This window comes from Vulpes vulpes, chromosome 8 (genome assembly GCF_048418805.1).
Source record: "Vulpes vulpes isolate BD-2025 chromosome 8, VulVul3, whole genome shotgun sequence".
Classification (NCBI taxonomy): domain Eukaryota; kingdom Metazoa; phylum Chordata; class Mammalia; order Carnivora; family Canidae; genus Vulpes; species Vulpes vulpes.
In genome coordinates this window covers 106,051,347-106,072,716 of record NC_132787.1, presented here as the reverse complement: position 1 = coordinate 106,072,716, position 21,370 = coordinate 106,051,347, and the positions used below count along the sequence as shown (strand labels likewise).

The 21,370-nt window shown below is 56.7% G+C and overlaps 1 long non-coding RNA gene and 1 other non-coding gene across 2 annotated transcripts in view; both read right to left on the bottom strand.

The window, feature by feature from the left end:
- The window catches only part of LOC140600037 (uncharacterized), a 29,809-nt gene extending 13,629 nt beyond the window's left edge, over nt 1-16,180 (bottom strand). Inside the window, exon 1 of the long non-coding RNA XR_012003250.1 lies at nt 16,095-16,180. This is a non-coding gene — a long non-coding RNA (uncharacterized lncRNA). The remainder of the gene's footprint in view (nt 1-16,094) is intronic.
- A 3,773-nt stretch (nt 16,181-19,953) lies between these two features.
- Nucleotides 19,954-20,060, bottom strand: LOC112927794 (U6 spliceosomal RNA). Its single transcript, XR_003236632.1, has one exon. It is a non-coding gene; the product is annotated as a U6 spliceosomal RNA (small nuclear RNA).
- Between the last annotated feature and the right edge of the window lie 1,310 nt (nt 20,061-21,370).

Below are 21,370 nucleotides of genomic sequence, written 5' to 3'. Positions count from 1 at the left end.
ATGGATGAATGGATAAAGAAACTGTGGTACGTCCACGTAGTGGGATATTACTCGGTCATAAAAAAGAACGAAATCTCATCGTTTGCCACATGAATGGACCTCAAGCGCAATATAATAAGTGAAACAAGTCAGACATAGAAAGATAAATGATCTCCCCTACACGTGGAATTTTAGAAAAAAAATTAATTAAAATAAACCCTGCGCTCACAGATAACGAAGCTCATAGAGAACAGATTAGCAGTTGCCAGAGGTGTGGGGTATAGAGTAGGAGAAATGGGTGAACTGTTTTTGGTATTTCATTTGCTTGTTTAAAATAAATTGAGAGAGAGAGCGAGCCTTCTCCTCAAGAATCTGACATTATAGCTGGAAGAGGTAGGTAATGAACAATAAACAGAACAGTAAGTAATTCTATAACATGTTCGAAAGTGCCACCGAAATCTAGAAACGTAGCTACAGAGATTAAGAGTTGGCAGTTTCAAATGTGGGTAGCCTTTCCTGAGAAAATGACATTTAAACAAAGATGTGAAGGAGGTGAGGTAGTTGTCTGTGTGAATATCTGGGGGAAGAACCTTCCAGATGGAGGGATGGCCTGTGCCAAAGCCCTACGCGGACGCTCATCTGACCGGAAGAAGAGCAGAGACGGCAGTGGACCTGGAACTGAGTTAGCGACGGAGCGAGGACAGGGAATGACACGGTGCCCAGGCCGTGGGGACCTTCCAGGACATTATAAGGGCTTCACCTTCTGTGCACTGGTGAGTGAGATGGGCGGGCAGGGGCTTTGGAAGGTCTCAAGGACGGGAGCTATGACAGGATGATCTGAAGGCCATCACTGAAGTAGCCGAGACCAGAGACAGAAGACCAGTGAAGACGCTACTGCAGTCACCCAGCCCAAGGAACCCGGTGGCACTGGCCGGGTGGTAATGGCCAGAATCCATACATGTTTTCAACATCGGTTCAAAGGGATTTTCTGGCTTTCTCCATTCGAGGAAAAGGCATTCATTCTGGGGTTAGTCCAAGTCAAAGAAAAAAAAAAAACATTACTCACTAACAATCATATATATTCATATTAAAACTGTATCCAGGAGACACCCGGGTAGCTCAGCGGTTGGGTGTCTGCCTTCGGCTCAAGGCATGACCCCAGGGTCCTGGGATCGAGTCCCGCATCGGGCTCCCTGGGCGGAGCCTGCTTCTCCTTCTCTCTATGTCTCTGCCTCTCTCTCTGTGTCTCTCATGAATAAATACATTAAATATTTTTTTAAAAAAAACAATATCCCCAAAAAATCCCAATAATATCATTTATCACCCATCGTGTTGACAAAAACAGACACTGAGAAGGCTACAGAAAAAGAAGTACTATTATGCCATCAGACGGGTGTAAATTGGGGTCATCTTCCTGGAAAGGGATTCACTGAATCTACCAACACGTTCAATCCCACACCTCTTCACCCAGCACACCGTTTCCAGTCGCCTACCCCACGGAAACATTATGGGGAAACATATGTCCACAAGTAAAGAAAATATTCACAAAAAGACCATCACTGCCACCCTGTTTGTAAAAGCAACCAATTGAAATAAACCCACGAGCTTATCACGGAGTGACTGGCCACGTAAACCGTGGGTGGACATACCGCAGATGAGCCCCTAACCCTTGAAATAACTCTTGTAGACATGCACAAGGCCCGGAGGGCGCCCCGACTTGTCCGCAGGGAACACTTACAGGAGCAGGCAGGTTGAGCAACACAACTGGTTCTGTGTTTTTCCTTCCCTTATAGGTGGAAAAGCAAATCCAGGCATTACTTGTGTCAATATTATCAATGGAGGCTTTTAAGCTTAGGCACAAGAACCTTTAAGATCCCGTCCCGATCATGGATCGGCTGGCCCCAAAGCCGCCCCATCTGTGTCATACCCTCCTCCAGAGTTTCCACTTAACTTGCATTTCATAAAGCTGAAAGCTTCAGGCTCCTTACTAACCTAGGCCCTTTCTAAATAAGTAGTCATTTCGTGTACCTGATACTATATTTTAAATTTTGCATTTTCATCTTAAAGAGGAGACTAAAAAGTATAAGCCGTATAAACCCGCATCTGCCCTTACAGCTGCTCATGCTGGGGTCCCAGCTCCGCTCGGGAGCAGGACGGCAACACTTCCCATGAAAGCCCTTTGGAGGACTTCCTACAGGCTGAGTGGTGACAACAAGCAAAGGCAAGAAAAGGGGAGCCAATAACCAATCCCCCCAAAACAAAGAGCTGTCAATAGAGAGACATGACGTCAGTGAGACAGACCCCAGAGTCCTTTTCCACACTGTGCCGAGAAGCTGGGGCAATTTTTACAGGAGACCCCATTGGCCTGGAGATCAGACCAGCCATGAACACAAGTGAAATAGGGAGAAAGTCAAGACAGTCTCTAGGGGCGCCGGGGTGGCTCAGTGGTTGAGCGTCTGCCTTCGACTCAGGTCGTGATCCCAGGGTCCTGGGGTCAAGTCCCACATCGGGCTCCCCGCAGGGAACCTGCTTCTCCCTCTGCCTGTGTCTCTGCCTCTCTCTGTGTGTCTTTCATGGATAAATAAACAAACGGGTTTTAACTCTCCAGTCCCCTTGGCAGATGCCCCTCGCAACAGAGATCGGGGAGAGAAACGCACTGAAGCCTAATGTCACTAAGCATTCAGATCTGCTCCCCGGCTCTGATTCCACAGTCACCAGGCAACCGTTGGATTAAGAAGTTCGCCAGGTAGATTTCCCCACACAGAATAGGGTAAGCAGAGCACTCAGCTCTCCGGACCCCTCGACAGATGGAGTTCTCCCTGTAACATAAGAAGCTGACATCCCGCGCAGGCACCGGTGCCGTGAGCGTGGTTAATGGGAGCCTGCCCCAGAGAGAGGGGATTTGGGACTTGTCGTCTGAGCCTGCAGAGCCAGCACTCCTGCCCCCGCCCCCGACGGTGAGAATGTGCCCACTGCCGACATGCAGACCGCTGTGGGGCCTTTCACACAGCTGTCATCCAAATCAACTCTGTCCAAGCCGTGTTGTGCGCTTGGTGACACGCTGTAGCTGGGTGGTGCCTCTAGGTCCTCATCTGTGGGATTATATACAGTCGACTGGCCCTCATGCAAGCCAGCTGGCAAGCCTGTGGCACGGTGTGACCAGGCAGTCCCGATCTGAGGTCAGAGCCTGTTGTTAGCAGGTGTGAGGCTACCTAGGCCAGGATCCGTGTCCTCATAGGTATCCACAGAGGGTCATCTCCTCTCCTTCCCCGTCCCTGCTAGAAACCGTCACAGGAAAGGTGCAAGGCAGCCCCTCGCAGGTGCCATGTGCTTATTTCCAACACCAGGAGTCCTGAATATCGGGCAGGAAATCCCACCCCTGGGGCACGGCTGGCTTCAGAGAGTGTCTCCATCCTCTGCCAGTGGATCTTCGCACCTGTGATCAGGAGATCCAGTGGGAGAAGAAGAGCGAGGCCTGCCTGGCTTCTGGAGAGCATGGCTGCCTACTGGGCTGTGCTGGGAACAGAGGACAGAAGCTGTAGAGGATGAGCAACAGAGCTGGCGCCTGAGAAGAAAGCTGGTGGGACAATCTCAGTGACGGCTGACGGCTGGGCCTGGTTAAAATCCACGACGGACACCTCGCTGGGCAGCAATGAGACGCCATTGCCCGGTTCACCAAGAAATGAGCAGCACCGCCCTGAGACTTGGTTCCTTCTGTTCTCACAAGCAGGGACATTTTCTTTCTCATTCAAAAGAGATGAAATACAGAGAAATCAAAGAACACGTACAGAGGCCGTGAAACGCCAAGAGGAGGACACGCATCTGCTCAAGGTGTCGCACTGGCAGGCCAGGGCCGAGCAGACGAGGAGAGGCAGGGATACCCTGCTCTAGAACAGGGTGTGGGGGTGCTCCAGCTGCAACATCTGTCACCCCACTGCCTCGCCGACCGGCCTGGGTCCCCTGCCCCGTTCACCGCTTCAGGTGCGTCCCGCCCAAAGCTGCTCAGGGGGAGAGGATGACCTTCCCCATTCTGGAGTCAAGGGTACGCCGGGAGCTGCGCTCCCCTGCTAGAACCTGCAGACAAGCTCTGCAGGACCATTTGTAGGAGAGGGTGGGGTAGTCAGGCCCCCACGACCCCAGACACACCCCAGACATATCCAAGTGAGGCGCGGCACGAGGCGGTCTGCTTTTCTTACAAAAACAACGCTGCCTACACTCATCCATCTCCTACTTCAGCTGGTCAAGGGGCAGCAGTGCACACAGTCCCTGCAACCCTGCTCCTAACTGGGACGGTCCGGACGCGGCCTAGGTGAGCCTCGTAGACAGGTCCCCCGAATAAACTGTGGTGTGTTTGCGAACGATGAAATGATCGGCAGCTGTAGGAGTGGACTGTGCTGGAGCCCCGCTCACCCCCAAGAGCCTGCTACACGCCCTCGCCTCACCCCGGCCCCGCGGGCCCAGCCGTCCCCACCGCACTTGAAGCCTGGAGCCCGGCCGGCCCCGACCTCCGAGGGCGCAGGGCACGGGGCTCACCCATGTGCACATCTTAGCGCCCAGCCTCCACTCCACGGGCCCCCCAGGGCACCGCAGGTTCTCGGGGGACCCTCGTGCTGTTGAGGCGACCTCGTGGCCCTGCTCCTCGTGGCGGGATTATTTTTAATCACCTTCAACTCTTCAAAAGACCTCCGACTTTCGACGTGCGTGTGCTGCGCAGAGAATTCTGTCCTTTTAAATACGTGCCACGGCCTCCGCATCTCACCCCGTCACCCGAGGGACAACACAAACTCAGCTCTGGAACCCGGACCCCGGCAGGAGAGGACTCCTCGCGGAAATTGCCCAAGAGGGGCCTCGCTTCCCTCCCACACCCGTGAATCGCAGGCAAGCCCCGTCCGAGCCATTGTGCGGGCGCTTCTAAACAGACAGCCGGTCACCATGGCAACACTCACATCTGTCATTACCTCCGAGAGAGAACACCTTTTAAAAGAAATCTACTTAGCAACATGTCATGTTAACTTCTGCGCTTCTTACGGATCCGCTCAGGAATCCAGGCCGCAGTGCCCTGGGATAAACGGTGCCTCCGTGAACAATCTGGAAGGCACTGCCGCAGCCCAAAGTGGCCTCTTCCCCGACCTGCCCCCACCTGTCCTTGGATGAGTCAGGTAGCGCGGCCTCCCCGAAGTCACGCGTACTGCCGTCGTCGCACGCAGGGCGGTTACACAAGCCAGTTGTTATGAACACAACAGCTGTCACCCCGGCGTCGTGCATGCAGCGCCTCTTAATCCTCGGGCCAACCTATGCAGCAGGCGCCCCCCCCCCCCCCGCCCCTCAGCGATGAGGAGCCGGGCTCCAGCCACCCCCGCCCCCCAGCCCGTGCAGCCTGCTGCCGCGGTGACATCACCAGCCACACCTGGTAGATCTCAACACGCCATCCACACCCTGTGGATCTGCAAATTTTCCCAGCAACTCAGAAAGGAGGAATTTTTTTTTATTTTTATCATCATCCCCATTTTATAGACTAGAAAACTACCTTGGAGGAGTGAAGCATCTTGCCCAAGTTCCCCCGAGAGGACAGCGCAGGTGCAGGGAGGCAGGCTCTCCTCCTTGGAGGGAGCCTCGGCCTGCCTCTCTCCGAGCCCGAGAAGAGGCCACCCCGAGGCCTCCCCTGCTCGGTTTCGGAATCAAGTTCGACCTCTTGCACTGGTGAAAACCTTCCCAAGCAGGCCAGTCCGCTGGCTAGGCCCTCGAGTCTCCCAGATTTTATGTGGAACTTTCTGGTGTCCTTGAGGGAAATGAGGACTAGGGAAGCTGGTGTGAGACTTTCATGCACAGCAAACGCAGGGATCACTGGGTAGGCGAGTGGCCTGAGAGTCTGCATTTCCCACCAGCTGCCCAGTGAGGCTGCTGGTCCTTGAAAATAGACAAGGCCCCTCTGTTTAGAAGGAAAGATGTGGGGGGATCCCTGGGTGGCACAGCGGTTTGGCGCCTGCCTTTGGCCCAGGGCGCGATCCTGGAGACCCGGGATCGAATCCCACATCGGGCTCCCGGTGCATGGAGCCTGCTTCTCCCTCTGCCTGTGTCTCTGCCTCTCTCTCTCTCTCTCTCTCTCTCTCTCTCTCTGTGACTATCGTAAATAAATAATAATAAAAAAAATACATTAAAAAAAAAAAAAAAAGAAGGAAAGATGTGCTGTAAAAAGGATGCAGGTTGCCCCCAGGACGACCCAGGACGACCGCAGGCTGCATGTTAAGGTCTCGTGTTGCTACGGAAGCCTTAGAGAATGGGCTCCCGAGCTGGGCTGTAAGCTTTAGGAGAATGGCTCTACACCAGGAGCCCCTCTGAGTCACTCTTGATAGCAGAATGTCTTCAGTCCCGATCGCCCAGCACCTGGCCTAGTGCCTGGAATATGCTAGATGCCCAATAAATATTGACTAAAGGAAGGAAGGAAGGAAGGAAGGAAAGAGGGAGGGAGGGTGGGCTTGATTAAAAAAAAAAAAAAAAGGCTTGCAGCAAAGAAGACTCTGAGATGTGATCTATGTTATAAATCACGTGACGCTTGTACTGTCCAAGATGGGCACGGATGGTAATTAACTGGTAGAAAGAATTCAGGCTTGCTCATGAAGTCTCAGGCATTTCTGTCGCCCCATGGGGTCTAGTACCTACCTTGCGTATACTGACTACATGAGCCTTCCAGAACCAAGAAACTTCTGGATATTGGAAAGATGTAACTTTAGGACCTGTGATAAATTGTCCGTGTGTCAGTTTGGCTGGGCCCACAGATATGTGGCCAAACATTATTCTGGAAGCTCCTATGAGGATGTTTACAGATGAGATTAACATTGAAACTGGTGGATTTTCAGTAAGCAGATTGCCCTCCCTAATGGCGGTGGGTCTCATCTGACCCGTTGAAGGGCTGAGGAGAACGAAGACGAACGTCCGTTCCCCCAGACCAGAGGGAAACTGGCCAAAGAGGGCCTTTGGATTTCAAATGCAGCATCAGCTCTTCCTTGGGGTCTCCAGGCTGATGGCCCACCTCACAGATTTTGGACTTGCTAGTTTTCTTAATCATGTGAGCCAGTTCCTTAAAATCTCTCGCTTGCTCACTCACATATATACATATATACGAAATACATATATGACATACACGTATTAGACGCACACACCCCCCCCTCATCGGTTCTGCTTCTCTGAAGAACCCCGGCTAATACAGAGCCAACAGGAACTCTATCTTGTAGCAGACGGTAAACACTGCTTATCCCAGAAGATACTAAAGAATAACACACAGGCTGGAACGGAGGCTGAGTACCCTCGTGGCTAGTGAACTAACAAGTCACAGGACATCTCTAACCCCAGGGAACGAGGGGCTTGCCTTCCGACAGTGACTGTCAAGCGGCTGCCCCCCCCCACCCCCACCCCACCCCAAATGGATCCTCGGGTTACACTTTGAGAATCACCATGGCACAGGCGTCCTTGGAGGGACAGTCTCGGCCACAGTGAGGCAACCAGTATATTCTAAAATATAAGATAAGTTCTTTTTACGTGCCCTTCGAACATCAGGCGGGTCCTATGAAGCCATATTTGACCATCTTCGGCCTATAAAGAAGATGATTTTGTAGAGTTAACCGAATCCATCTACTTGGGGCTCATCCTTCAGACAGCACTGAATAAAGGCCCCCTGACACCCAGAGTCCTCTCTCCTACAGATCCTCTAGGAGGTTCTGTGCAGGCTGGCGCTGTCGCTTCCTCTCCCCATCCTGGGTCCTGATCCACCAAGGGCTGGCAGTACCTGCGCTGCCCCCTTGGGACTGAGGCAGGACCCAGAGGAGGGGACATGCGTAAGCACCCGTGGTGCACCTCTCATTTGCAGCCTGTGCCGCTGTGAGGCGTCAACTGTGTTCTCATTCTTCATTGGAAGGTGCTACAGAAACACCCCTATTCCTCGTTTCCTGAGGCACGTGGGCTGCTGGAAACTCTGGGGCCTGGCCTTACCTGGTGTTTACAGACCCTCCTACCTCAAGCAGTCAGAGGCCGGAGACCACCTGAGGGCGGGGCCGTGCCACATTCACCATCTCCCCAGGGCCCGCGACACGAGGCATGAGACACAGCACAGGTGATGAGTAAGTGAAGAAAGGGAGGAGGGAGGGAGGGGGGGAGGGGAGAGAGATTTGTCCCAGCCTAGATCCCCGCTGACCACTCCCTCCAAGCACCTGTCACCTGAGGCTGTAAGGCCAGATGCACCCCACGGGGGAGGAGCTAACTCCCACCACCCTTCCCTGGGACTGCTGCCAATTCACCCCTGACCCCTGGCTCCTGCCACCCAAGCAAGCCCACTGGCCCCCACTTCTTGCAGGCCACACAACGTGTAGATTCCGGGCCTGGAAACCAGCTCCAGTCTTCACCCCCTGGACACCCGGCTTGCCCAAAGCCCTGGGCTGGACAAGAGGGAGAGGATACGGCACTGCCAAGTGGCTTCTGCACCCTTCCTGAGGCCACACGTCGCGCCCTGGGGCCCTTCCTGAGGCCACACGCTGTGCCCTGGGGCCCTTCTGAGTGGGGCCCACTGCCCGCTGTGCTCCTGCCTGGCCTCCAGAAGCCTCGCGGGTCCCACACACACACACCACCCAGATGGTAAGCCCTGGGCTACATACCCAAGTGCACGCCCCTGCCTCCAACCAGAGGACCTCACCAGCCACCAGCTGCCAAGGGCCGGGGGCAGGGGGCGGGTGTACTCCAGACCCTGCGGCAGGAACCAACATGAATGGGCTGGAAAAGCCGTCGTGGGAGGGAGGGTAGAGGCAAGAGGCCGAAGACTGTGTCCCGGGAGAGAAGCCACCATGGTGGCCCAGGCCCAGCTCTCAGGCCCGTCGTGCTAGGAGCGATCTAAGGACCTGGGCACAGAGCGCTTTACAACCCCAGTGGATGATTGTTCGGGTGGCAAATATCCCCACAGAAGACTTCCCTTCGGTTTTGCTTAATAATTACTATTTAGAGGAAGTCGCGGCCACACACGCACGGAGCAGACGCTGCATCTGACCGGTGTTCCTGAGAAGGTCAAGACGGGGAGAAAGGAAAGGTCCCTGGGGAGAAGAGAAGCAACCACCCTATTCCAGAATCAAAAAATGAGCACAGACGTCAGAACCCCGGGGTTGGGGCAGATAACAAGCCCGCGTGGACCCGCCCTCCCTGGAGGGGAGCGGGGCCCGCTGCCCGCTGTGCGCTGTACCTTCTCCGCGGGCGGTGCTCCCGCCAGCCTTCTCCGCCACCAGCATCGCAGACCAGGCCGGGCGCGGGGACAGACCCCCGCTGGAGATCACTCCGACCGACCGGAGGCCGGGGCTTTTCAGGCTTCTCCAACCCTGTCCCCGGAGGAGCAGGAAGCACACGTAACCACGGTTGTTTCCCCTCCTACCCAACGCCCTAAAGACGGGCCGCACCATCCCCCTTGGCTCCCGGGAGGCCCCCGAGGGTGGGGAGGCCGCCTCCCGCTGACCGAGGCCTGGCCCGGCCTCCACCTGCTGCACACAGGGCCGGCTTAGCCAGCACCCATGGGACCCCGCATTCACTGGCACCCCCCCCCGCGATGCGGGCCGTGCACCCAGACACCTCGCCCGACAGCGCACGCCTGCTAGGAAGCCCAGCATTTCATTAAAGAAATCGGGTGCGGAGTCGGTGGCGTTAGCTCCCGTAGAGATGGGAGGCTCTTGGCAGCCGAAGGGGCGCTGGCCGCTTAGACGCTGATCCTCCGCAGGCCCACGGCGCAGCCAGAAGCCCCTCCCGGAACCAAACAGGCTGGAGCGACAGCCCCGGTACCTGAGCGTCCTTGCTCTTCACTCGCCTCATCCCCTCCTTTGTGGGCCCGCCTGTCTCTCCCACTAATGCGCGTCACGTTCATCTGCTTCACACCTTCCAGGCCATCGAAGGTGCTTCTCGAACACGGAGGGAGACAAGGGAACGATGAGCTGCCGCGCAGTCACCTGAGCAAGGAGGGAGGTGAGGCCCCGAGGGGACATCCCCGCCCATGTGCCCCCCGGCCCTGCCCCGGGACCCTGTCTGCCCAGGGCCAGCAGAGAACGGGCTCCCGCAGAAGCAGCAAGGTTAGGGACCTGAGCAGGTTTCCAGCTCCCGAGGCTCCCGGGCCCAGGGAGAGGCAGTTCTGCTACGTCGAAGGGCCAGCAGCATCCGGATTTGCTGGGGTGGCAAAGACGCGCCCACGAAAGGAAAATGCACATTCCTGGGCCCCGCGGAGTCACCATCTCTGTGTTCTCCACTGAGGATGAAGCCAGGGATCTGCACTTTTACCAGGCGACTCCCAGCTCGTGCAACACGAGCATCGCTGCCGTGAAAACATCCCATGCCCTCCGTGACCAGGGCCCTCCCAGGGCGCCCACCCCAAGGCTCCTGCACCCCGAGACCCGAGCGTTAGCAGCTTCCTGGCTCCACCTGCCCCTCCCTCTCCGACACCTGCTCCCCCGTGAAGCCACAGCCGCAGGGCACCCTATCTTCTGACCCTGGCCTCATGCCACCCCCCTCCACCCCGTCCTTGCAGAGTCCCACCCCGGCACCCAGGACATCACGGGGGCCTGACTGGCTCCCCCACCAGCCTCATGTTAGCCTTCACTGAGCCTCAGACAGGGTAGATGGCAAGTAAATGTTTATTGAACAAACAGATGGATCTTTATTACTTCCCTCCAGGAACTCGCTTGCCCCAAACACACAGCCTGTGACAAAACAAAGCCCAACCGGACCTCTTGCTTGATTCCAGTTTGCAAGCTGTGTGCATTTCCATGTCTCTGAGCCCGGCGCCTGGCATTCCCCGTCTTCCCTCCCTCATCACACAGGAACTAAGCCTCGGCTTAAATGCCACCTCCTCTGGGAACCCTTCTTTGATCCCCTCTTGTTCATACAACGAACATTTCCCGAGTGTCCACCCTGGCTTGGGTCCTTTACTGGGCCGAGAACAAGCGAGAACAGGCAGGAAGGGTACCTGCCTGGCCCCTCGAGGAGCAGCCAAATGCCACAGGGATGTGTGCCCCCAGCGTCTCCCGGTACCTCTGCCAGAGTCCTTTTTCGGAGCCATTTCCCTCCTACATCCTTTAATTACAGATCACGCGTGTAACACGCATGCACACAAGCGCAGCTTCTGAGCAAGCACTGAGTCATGCTCATTAACCCCCACACTTAGAAGGACAGGTTCCTCCAGAAAGGTTTGTTGAGGTTTGTTGAACAAACAAAGCCGAGAAAGACACAGCAGGGGGATCTAGGTGAGGCTAAAACTGAAAGCAGACACCCAGTAAAGCCACGATGAGATCCCCCCACACACGTCCGAGCGTGGCCCAAACCCAGAGCGCTGACAACGCCAAGCGTCGGCGAGGACGGGGAGCCGCAGGGACGCTTGCTCACCGCTGGTGGGAATGCAGAGCGGTGCGGCCCCTTTGGAAGACAACTGGGTGATTCCTTACAAAACTAAACACGCTGTGACCCTACGATCCAGCAGTCACGCTCCCGAAGGAGTTGAGGACTTGCATCCACACGAAAACCTGCACACGGATGCGTAGAGCAGCTTTATTCCTAATTGCCCAGGCGCAGAAGCACTGAAGCTGTCCTTCAGCGGGTGAGCAGGTAAATCACCTGTGAACCACCCAGACAATGGAACAGTAGCACTAAAAAGAAATGAGCCAAAATAAAAATAAAAATAAAAATAAATAAAATTAAAAAAATTAAAAAAAAAAAAAGAAAGAAATGAGCCATAAGCGGTGAGAAGACTTGGAGAAACCTTAAATGCGCATCTCTAGGTGAACTAATCCAATCTGGCAAGACCACTCGCTGCAAGATTCCAACTACGTGACATTCTGGAAACGGTAAAACTGGATTCAGTGAGAAGACCCGTGGTTGCGGGGGCTGGGGGGAGAGGGGAGGGATGAATAGGCACAGAGGCCTTCTAGGGCCGGGAAGCTACTCCGGGGGGCATGACAATGAAGGACACACGCCCTTATGCCTCCAAGCCCACGGGACGTACAACGCTAAGAGCGGACCTGGACGCCGACGTGGACTCTGGCTGATAATGCTCGCCGTGCGTCACTGTCGGTCCGTCAACCGTTTAACGAACGTCCCACTCCAGTGGGGGAGACCGTACGTGCGTGGGGGCAGGACGTATGGGGGAAGTTTCTGTACCTTCTTCCTAATTTTACTGTGAACCTAAAACTGCTCTAAAACATAAAGTCTTTAAAAAGTTTTTCAAGAATAGCATCCATCATAATAGAAGCCACACTTTGCCTTACTCCTACCAGTGACAAAAGCAAGGTCCCCAGTTATAAACGTCAGAGCTGGAAGCGCAGCAGCTTCACCTGGCTGTGAGCCCACACTCGCCCTGGTGCCAGCCCGTCAGCTGACGGGGCCGCAGGATCTGGAGCTGCCCTTCCCGGGCTGCCGAGGGGCTCCAGCTACCCAGGGGTCCTGGGGCAGGTCACGCCAGCCGCCTACCACCCACAGGGGACTTCACGAGACAGGAGCTGCTGAGAGCCCTGGGCCACAGCATGGACCCCCAGCAGCCTGCAAGGGGGGGTGACATCCCGCACAGAATGAGAAATGGGACAGCACAGGCCGTGGAGTCCGACTGCCTGGGTACAGATACGGGCTTCTGCCTCTCGCCAGCTCTGTGACCTTGGGCTCGTTACTTCACTCTTCCGTGCCTCAGTTTCCCCATTAGTAAAATGGGGTCATCACGCTTTCTCCGCCGTAAGACTGCTGCGCCATCTAGATGAGGTGATACCTGCAAGCGCTCCGCGGAGCAGGGGGGAGGACGCCTGCCAGGGCGCCTGCTGTTCTTACAAGCAGCTGTCACTTAGCAAGCACGGTGCCAGACCCGCTGTGTTCCTCAGCTTACCTCATCCTCACCCACCTCCAAGGAAGCATGACAGGCAGTCTCCGTGCTCAGAGGACTGTCCCAAGGCCACCCAGGTAATGAGAGGGATCTGGACCCCGGTGCCCTGCCGGCAAAGCTGCCCTATCACCCGGCCTTCTGGGGTCAAAGGTCCCCGCGGAAGATGCATCGGCCCGCAGTGAGCAGCCCCGCCGAGCTGGCTGGAACATTCCTCAGATGGTTGTGATCTGGGCACAGTGACGACCTGGCTGCAGGAGGGGGGCCGAGTAGGGGGTGGGCTGGACAGAAAAGCCTCAGGTAATGTAAATGGAAACTCGAGCCCACAGCCCTGCACCTGGTGTTTTTGCATTTCCCAAGACAGCTGAAGGGATTGTGTATGAAGCTTCACACCACAGAGGAAACCCATCTGGAGCCATCAGGGCAGCTGGGCCGGGTCCCAAAGCCGCCTCAAGTCCCGGCCTAGAAATTCGGTGAGTGTGGGAGCTTATTGGAACGCTGCCCCCTCGGGTCACCCGGAGCCCAGCTGGAGTGAACCTGACCTCAGCTGAAAGGGGGTCTCTTCCCACAGGGCACTCCCACTCCAGCCTGGGGGATCCCTCTTGGCTCCAGGGAGGCAGGAGCAATGCCTGTCCCCACAGGCTCCTGGGGAATCAAAGGAAGACCCCAAGGCCACTTGTCCAGGCTGCACGGATCTGTGCCAGGGTGGCCACCCCCCGGGCCCCCTGAGTGTCTGGCTCCTTCTGACACCAACTGTGCGGGCGGCACACACCAAAGACGCAGGCGTCCTGAGGGAAGCGGTGCTCACACCGATTACGTAAGCTGCCCAAGGTCACATCTAACTGGAAGAACCGGGACTGGACCCGGGCCCGACTCCAAGGCCCTGGCACCTTCCCTGAGCCTCTCTGAACGGGAACCACAGTTTGGGGAAACCAGCTCGAATATGTCGCCGGGCACCGGCCACCCCCGAGCACAGAGCACGAGCCTTGGCGCTCCGGGGAAACCCCAGACACCAGAAGACCAGGTCCGTGGCCTTGAGCTACAGTGAGTTGTGGGGCAGCAGTGCAAGAGCACGAGCAAGCGGAGCCAAATTCCTGCATCAGCAGGGCTGGCCCAGCTGTGTCAGACAGACAGACAGGCACGTGCAGCGCGGTCAGGGCCGGTAAAGCTGGAGGAGCCCTCAGCAGCTGTGCGGGTGTGGGGTGCAGCCGCCCTGTGCGATACCCGCCCGAGGTGGCCGCAGGGGACGAGGAAGTCCGGTGGCAGGCGGGCCGAGCCAGGACCAGGCCCCCCAACACGGCTGCAGGAAGAAGGTGGCCAGGAGGCCCTCCAACCCCAGTTGGAAATTTTTATTTGAAATGAGAGGCGGAGGGAGAGCGCCCTGCAGGGACACACACCACAAGGGCGCTGGGCAGAGGCGGGATCTCATGGCTCCATGTGTGTCCCTGCGGGCAGCAAGCATGCAAGGGGTTCAGAGGACGCCCCCCAACTGCCCCGCTCTGGTAAGCTGGGCGGCAGTGCCCCAGATCGGTGTCCAGCCCCACTGTGTCCACCCCCACAGATCCGGGCCTGGGCCCCGCTGGCCCCAGTCCCCCAAAAAGGTATGGCCGTATTTGTTTGATTTACCTATTTACCACTCCCCCCAAAACAGACTCATGCCCCACAGGTGCCCCAGTTCCACAGGCTGCTCAGACTTGAGTGACAAAGCCACCCGTCTCCTGGACCCCCTTCCAAGAGGTGCCCCAAGGAACAGCAACGGCCCTGAGGCCCTGACGGCCACTCCCCCAGGAGTGAAAGGCTCAAGAGCCCAAAAGGTGGATCACGGCATGAGGTCGATAAATGGGCTTCGGGGTCAAGAACCACTCACCACTCCCCAAGTCCACTCACGGCGAGCGCAGGCACACAGGACCCCTGGCTGCCTCTCCAACCTGCCCCCCCCGAACTGTGCACCCCCTGGCCGGCCACCGCCCCCCCCCAAGACTCTCCCTGTCCCTGCACTCAGGGTCCCTGGTCGCCTGGCAGATTCAGAGGCCACGACCTCCAAAGGGGGTGACAGCAGCCCAGCGAGCAGCCTCGAACTTTTGCTCCGACACCAGCCCTGCGTCGGCAGGCAAACTGCCAGGAGCGGCACCCACAGGGGAAACGGGCCAGACGACATGAAAGCGACAGCAAAACCAAAATCGGGTGGGTTATTTTTATCGTGCTCGAGACTCGCAGCGAAGGCCCGGCGGCGGCGGAAGGGGCATCCCAGGCGCATCCCAGGCGTCGGGCAGGTTTCCCTCGCCCTCTGCCTCTGCCTCCTCCTCGGGCCCCCGCGCCCCCTCCTCGGGAACCGGAGAAAGCGGATCGGGTCGGAGCCAAACCGTCCTCGCTCTGCCTTCTCCACAGGGAAAACTAATTAGTCGCCAAATATTCAGAATGGGTAATTGCTACCTGAATTAATGAGGGCAAACAGCCGGCAAGAAAACAGTGGTTTACTATTTCTGAGAGCTCGCCTCCCTCCACCCGAGGCCCGGCTCTGCTGGGGGCGAGCGGCTGGGCGGAGACACGCCTCCCGCCGGCAGCCTGCAGAGCGGGGTTCGGGGTTCGTGCAGCCCCGCTGCCCCCGCTCCCGGGTCACCCCAAACACCTGCATGGCCAGGAATCTCCCTTGGTCTGCTCCAACACATAGCACCCGTGTGCACACGTACACATGCACACTCACACCAACGCTCACAGCACGCATACCACACCCGTGCGTGCACCACACACACCACACACAGGCATGCACCACCCAGGCCGTACATGCTCCCACATATGTGCACACTCACACCAATGCTCACACACTACATGCATGCGTGCACCACACACACCACACACAGGCATGTGCCACCCCCACGCCATACGTGCACACATATATGCACACACTCACACAAGTGCACGCATGCACGCAAACATCACACACTGGCATGTACCACCCACGCTATACGTGCACACATATATGTGCTTACTTACACAATTGCACACACACACCACACAGGCACGCACCAAGCACACCATACATGCACATATATATGTGCACACTCACACAATGCACCACCCACACTCATGTGTGCACCACATGCACACACAGGTGCACACCACCCACACTGTACCCGTACACATACATGTACACACACACATGCACACAGCACATGCACCACCCATGCGCATGCACCACACACACCACACGTGGATGCACACACGTGCACACAGCACATACCAGGAACGTCCAAGGCTTCCAAGGAGAATGCATCAAACCAGATCCTCAAGCAGGGTTTTCATCAAGTTGCTCCAAGTCCCTCAGCTCTGGCAAGAGGGTACATAGGCGGAGTGGAGGGCGTGGCAGGCAGAAGGAGGGGAAGGAAGAGGGGAAGGAGAGATGAGTGGGGCTGGACACAGACCTGGGCACTGCCACCCAGCTTACCCAAGGAGAAAACAAGGCCCTGGGAAGGCCGCTACAGCCCCAGTCCGCCCCCACCCGGCACAGGCTCCAGTCACACCCAGAGTACCCGTGGGGAGCCTGCTCAGCCCCACCGCAACCTGCTGTGCGACCTCGGACACATCGCTTTCCCTCTCTGGGCCTGCATTTCTGTCTGTACAAAGACCAAGTGACTCGGTGTAATCGTCAGAGTTCTGAGGCGCTGCCCCCCAGAAAGGCTTCGGTCAAGTCTGGGGTCCTCACGGTGTCCCCCTGCCCTCTGCCCCTCCCCCAGCCCGGCTGGAGCACTTACCGCAGGACTTCCCCTTCACATGGCCACCAGTAACTTCCTCTGGGGTGGCCATGGCTCTCCGGAGACATCCCGATGTCACAGGCAGCTAAGGCCAGGGACATGCAGGCCAGGCCACCACCGAAAAGCCACACAGGGGATTCTGGGCTGTGTCTGCAGGGCCTGCCGGTGCCGGACGTGCATCCAAGCGAAGCAGCCACGGAAATGGAGTGTGTCCACATACACGATGTGTGCAATTTGTCCTTCACTTTTTGTATTCAATGGGATGTAGTAAGCAGCTCCCGGGGCTGGACACGGACGCTTCTTTTGCTAACAGACCAATGATAATTCTATCGGCGGCTGGATCACAGATCTAAGTGGATCCCTACTCAGACTATTTCGCTGCAGGTTCTTCCAATCGCTGGCTTTTAGTAACACATCTACATCGATCTTTAAAGGTTCCCATGTGCCTAGAAACAAAGTCTGGCGCTCCACACACCGGGTCGTTAGTCATGGTCACTCCCGGGGCACGGGATCAGGGAAGGCAACTCAAGCTTTTTGTAAGCAACATGCAGTCACTGTTTAAACCTCTTTAGAAGTGGTTTTACTAGCGGGTTTGGATCTGGCGGGAGCAGAGGCACAGAGGCAAGGAGCAAAGGGGGAAGGGGGAAGCGTCCGGCGGGAGGAGAGGCCGGAGCCACCACTCTGTTCTGCTGGGGCGGCTCTCCCTGGGCTGGCGAGGACAGCACCCGGCCTCAAATCCTGCCCTGTGCACTCACCTGGCACCTGGCTGTTGATGGGTCTCCAGGGCTTCCGTCTCCTCGTGTGTAGAACGGGATGCCCAGCCAGCAGGTCAACGAGGTCAACAGAGAACGCCTGGCACCCAGGGGCTGTCATCAGCGTCTGTCCTGCCACCTTCCTCCCTGCTCTGGGTCCAGAGAAAAGGAAACACTGACTCTCATGGCTGCTCCTCAAAATCCTCCTTCCCCTCCAGCCTCCCCGAAGGTTGCCAACCCCGTCTCAGGGCTTACCAACCCCGTGGGCTTCCTCTCGGAGACAGAGGACCCCTAACAATGCTGCATCTTTGGGCACAAATGTGAGCATGTCTAGAAGTCCCGAGATGATTAATAACTGGGACAACCCTCTTTTGTCACTAACAATATATGGCCATGAACCTACGGCCCCGTGTTTGTTTGTTTGAATTTATTTTTCCAGGAAAATACGGTGAGCCCAAGAACACAGAAACAAGCCACTCTGGGGTTGCCCAAGGGTGTTCTTAAAAATCCCAATGGTGCTTATACAGTTCTGTGATCCTCCCCTTCACGTGGACACGCGTGGGTCAGGAGTCAGGACCCCCGCACATATACAGACAGGAAAGGAGGCCTGGCAGGCAAGAGGGCACAAGGCTGCAGGCCACCCATCGGCCTGCTGCGGTCCCCGAACGCTCAGCAGCCCAACGGCCCTGCCAGGATCCACGGGCGTCTACACCAAGCCGGGCCGCAGACTAATCCCAGCTCACCTATGGCCAGGTGACTCTGGGAATCAATGCCTGTAGCCGAAAGGCCCAGCTTCCTCCTCTGTAAGGGAGCACCTCTCTCCTCCGGGGTTGTCAGGGGATCCCATGAGGTCAAGCTGACCAGCCAGTGGGGTAAAGGTTGATGTCACCACGTTCTTGCGGGTGTCCGGGGGCTGTTCTCAGGGGGCTGTTCTCAAGGTCAGATGAGCTCATGTCTGAAAGAGCGTGAGGATTTGAAAAGCGGGGCCTTTAGTCACCCCCTGGGAGCCAGACCTGTGTCCCCAACCAGCCGGACTCCCCAGGACTGGGAAGGAAGCTGCCCAGAATCCAGAATGGCTGGAAGTCACCAAAGGCTCTGCGATGATCCTGCACACCCTCGACCTGCCCCCTTCCCCCACCCCAAGAGCACGCATGGTCTCCAGGGGTCTCAGTCCAGAAATCCGGGATCAACCTTTGGCCCTCTCCCTGGAGACACTTCAAACACTTCAAGGGCCTCACTCCACACCAAAGACCACGGCACTTCCCACCACATCCTCACAGCCAACAACCTGCAAACGGACGGCCACACAGCGCCCGTCACACATGACCCGGGAGCTCGGCTCTGACCAGCGAGCCACTGGCGCCCCCAGACCCCGTGCCCCAAATCCACTGCAGGGGCAGGAGGCATGGCTCACCCCGGGGAGGGGCTGAGATGGCTTCTGTCTGGGACTTGCACCTTCACCCCACTCAGCGAGAGCTGTGTCTCTAGAAGCCTCTCCTCCACTTTCTGACAGGCTAATGGGTTAAACATTTTTAATTTTAGAAATAACCGCGAACAACTGAAGAGCCCACACTGGCTCCGCGGCCCCCAGCGCGTGATCTCTCCATGCACGGGGAACAACAATATTTTTAGGCCTATTCCAGTTACCCGCCCCGGCCGCAAATGAAATATTAATGAAAGGTTATGCTCGCAGCCTTCAGAAAATGATTACTCGAGACAGCAATTATATTTTCCCCCTTTCTGTGTAATAAAACTGCACCTCACTGCGCAGTAGGAATTAATAATTCCGAGCCCTGTTGTTACCGAGGCGGCATCAAAGCGGAAGGGAAGGCATGCCCACGAGGGAAAATACAAACACGTTTAGACCCACAAAGAAAGTGGGTGACTTCAAAAGAGCAGGATTCTATATTCAGGGCTGGGATCATTTCTCAAGGTCGTTAACTGCTCTAGCCGACTGAAAGAGTGGCCCAATTACAAAGCACACCGAGAAACAGAAATTAGAACAGGACATAGCGACGGCTCCAACTCTGGGTCACTCAGCAGGGCCCACGGCCTGGCACGGACCCGGAGCCAGTGGGCCAACTCCCCCGAATCCTTCCAAGGGCCTCGAAAACTCAGGCAGCCAGCTGACTCCAGAGCCAACAGTTCAGTAGCTTCCCAGGCAATTTCCACGTGAGAAGAAAGAGGACACCCGAGAGTCCGGAACAAGACTAGCCATTTATTGAGCACCTACTACACGCCAGGCAAATGCAGTGAGGCAGGAATTCCCAACCTCACTTGATAGATGAAAGCACCAAAGCTCCGAAAGATTAAACGATCTGCCCGTGGGTACACGGTAAATGGCAGATTTGGGGTCTGAACTGACATCAAACAGGGTCGGAGCAGAGAACAGGTCTGTCCTGTTCACTGTTGGGTCCTCACGGACCACCACCGTGCATGGTGCCTGGTGCCTGGCATGGAGTAGGTTTAAGGAATTTATTTAACGAACGAATTTAGAGGAACCTGAATCGAGCATCCACGCTTGGAAGGCAAAATTCTGCACCTTCTCAACAGATTTTAAAGAAAAAAACAGTTGTGACTTTTTTTTTTTTTTTTTTTTAATATGGAACGCTTGGTGAATTTGCGTGTCAGCCTTGTGCTGGGGCCACGCGGATCTTCTCTGTATCATTCCAATTTTAGTCTATGTGCTGCTGAAGCGAGCACAAGAAACAACTTCCAATGAGTCTCAGCGTGGAGGGAACGGGGTAGGTGGGGAAAAGGGCAGGCAGGCATGTGTCTGGGCCATCCCGTGACAGCGGGCACCCATCGGTGCCCCCCCCCCCCCAGCACATGCTCTAGTTTTACCCCTGGAGGCGCTGTCAAATATTTTTCATGCAATAGAAGATAATCATCCACAAGATCAGTGGTATCTGGTATGAAGCAATTATGGTTTCATTTTGTTTTGTGACCATGTGAAAATCAGAAATTTTTCATGACGCTCGCTCCCTTGAGGAAGCGATGACCGATTGCGCCCTGCCCCTCCGGGTGGTGGGGCTGCCCACCGCCCCGCAGCCCTTTAGGTAACTCTGGGGCAAATGAGAAAAACCTTCAGGCCTTGTCTTAAGAGAACAAGGTCGCAGGTCGCAACAGAACAGATACTTGGGTAGCTGCGCTGGGGCTTCAGATCATGTGGCCTGGAGCCCAGGGCCCAACCGGCGAAGGAGAATCTGCTGACCCCACTGGAGGTGGGAAGAGCTGCTGAGGCAGAGGGAACAAAGCTGTCCTGGGGTCACTGAGGTGGTGGGGAGGCCTTCCCCTCTGATGGGGAAGAGCAGGGGTTCCCAGGAGCTATGCCTGTGGAGAGAAGGGGCCAGGGAGGCCAGGAAACGGCCAGCAGGGTCATGGGCAGGTTCTTTGGGCCCCAGGATTCTTCTGGAAATTGCAGCACCTCTGTGTGCACGTAAGGAGCTGGGGCAGCCCCTTGTGATCTGAAAGTGGGGGTAAGGGGTAGGAGAGCATGTGAGAGGGGTCTGTGGGAGACCCTTGGGGAACCCGCCGGCGCTTCAAGCACACGGGCCCACGGGTGGACTGTGCGTTCCTTAAAGCACACAGGCGGGACGACGGAAGCCCAGTCACTGCCCAGGGCCCAGGCCGGCGAGAGGCTGGGGGGCAGCAGCCAGAGGAAGGGACACCCGTTTGCTGGGTGTCTGGTCCCTGTGGCCCCGTGCGAGGTACAATGTCAGACAACGCACACGCAGCCCGTGAGCACCATGCCATCGTGTGACAGACGTCGGTGCAACCCCAGAGCAGCCAGATGCAGAGACAGGGGCCCCAGTCTTCCTGGGGAATCATGAGGGAGCCATGGACACCCCCTCCCGGGACAGTGTTTGCACAAAGGGCTCGGGGGAAAGGTACTGCGGCCCCTGAAACGCCTTCCAACCCAGGGCTCCATGAGACCCCCGGTGGCCGTCCAGACCCAGGACAACCCGCAGAGACATACGAAGAGCACCACTGGAGGGAAGGGGGAACCGAGG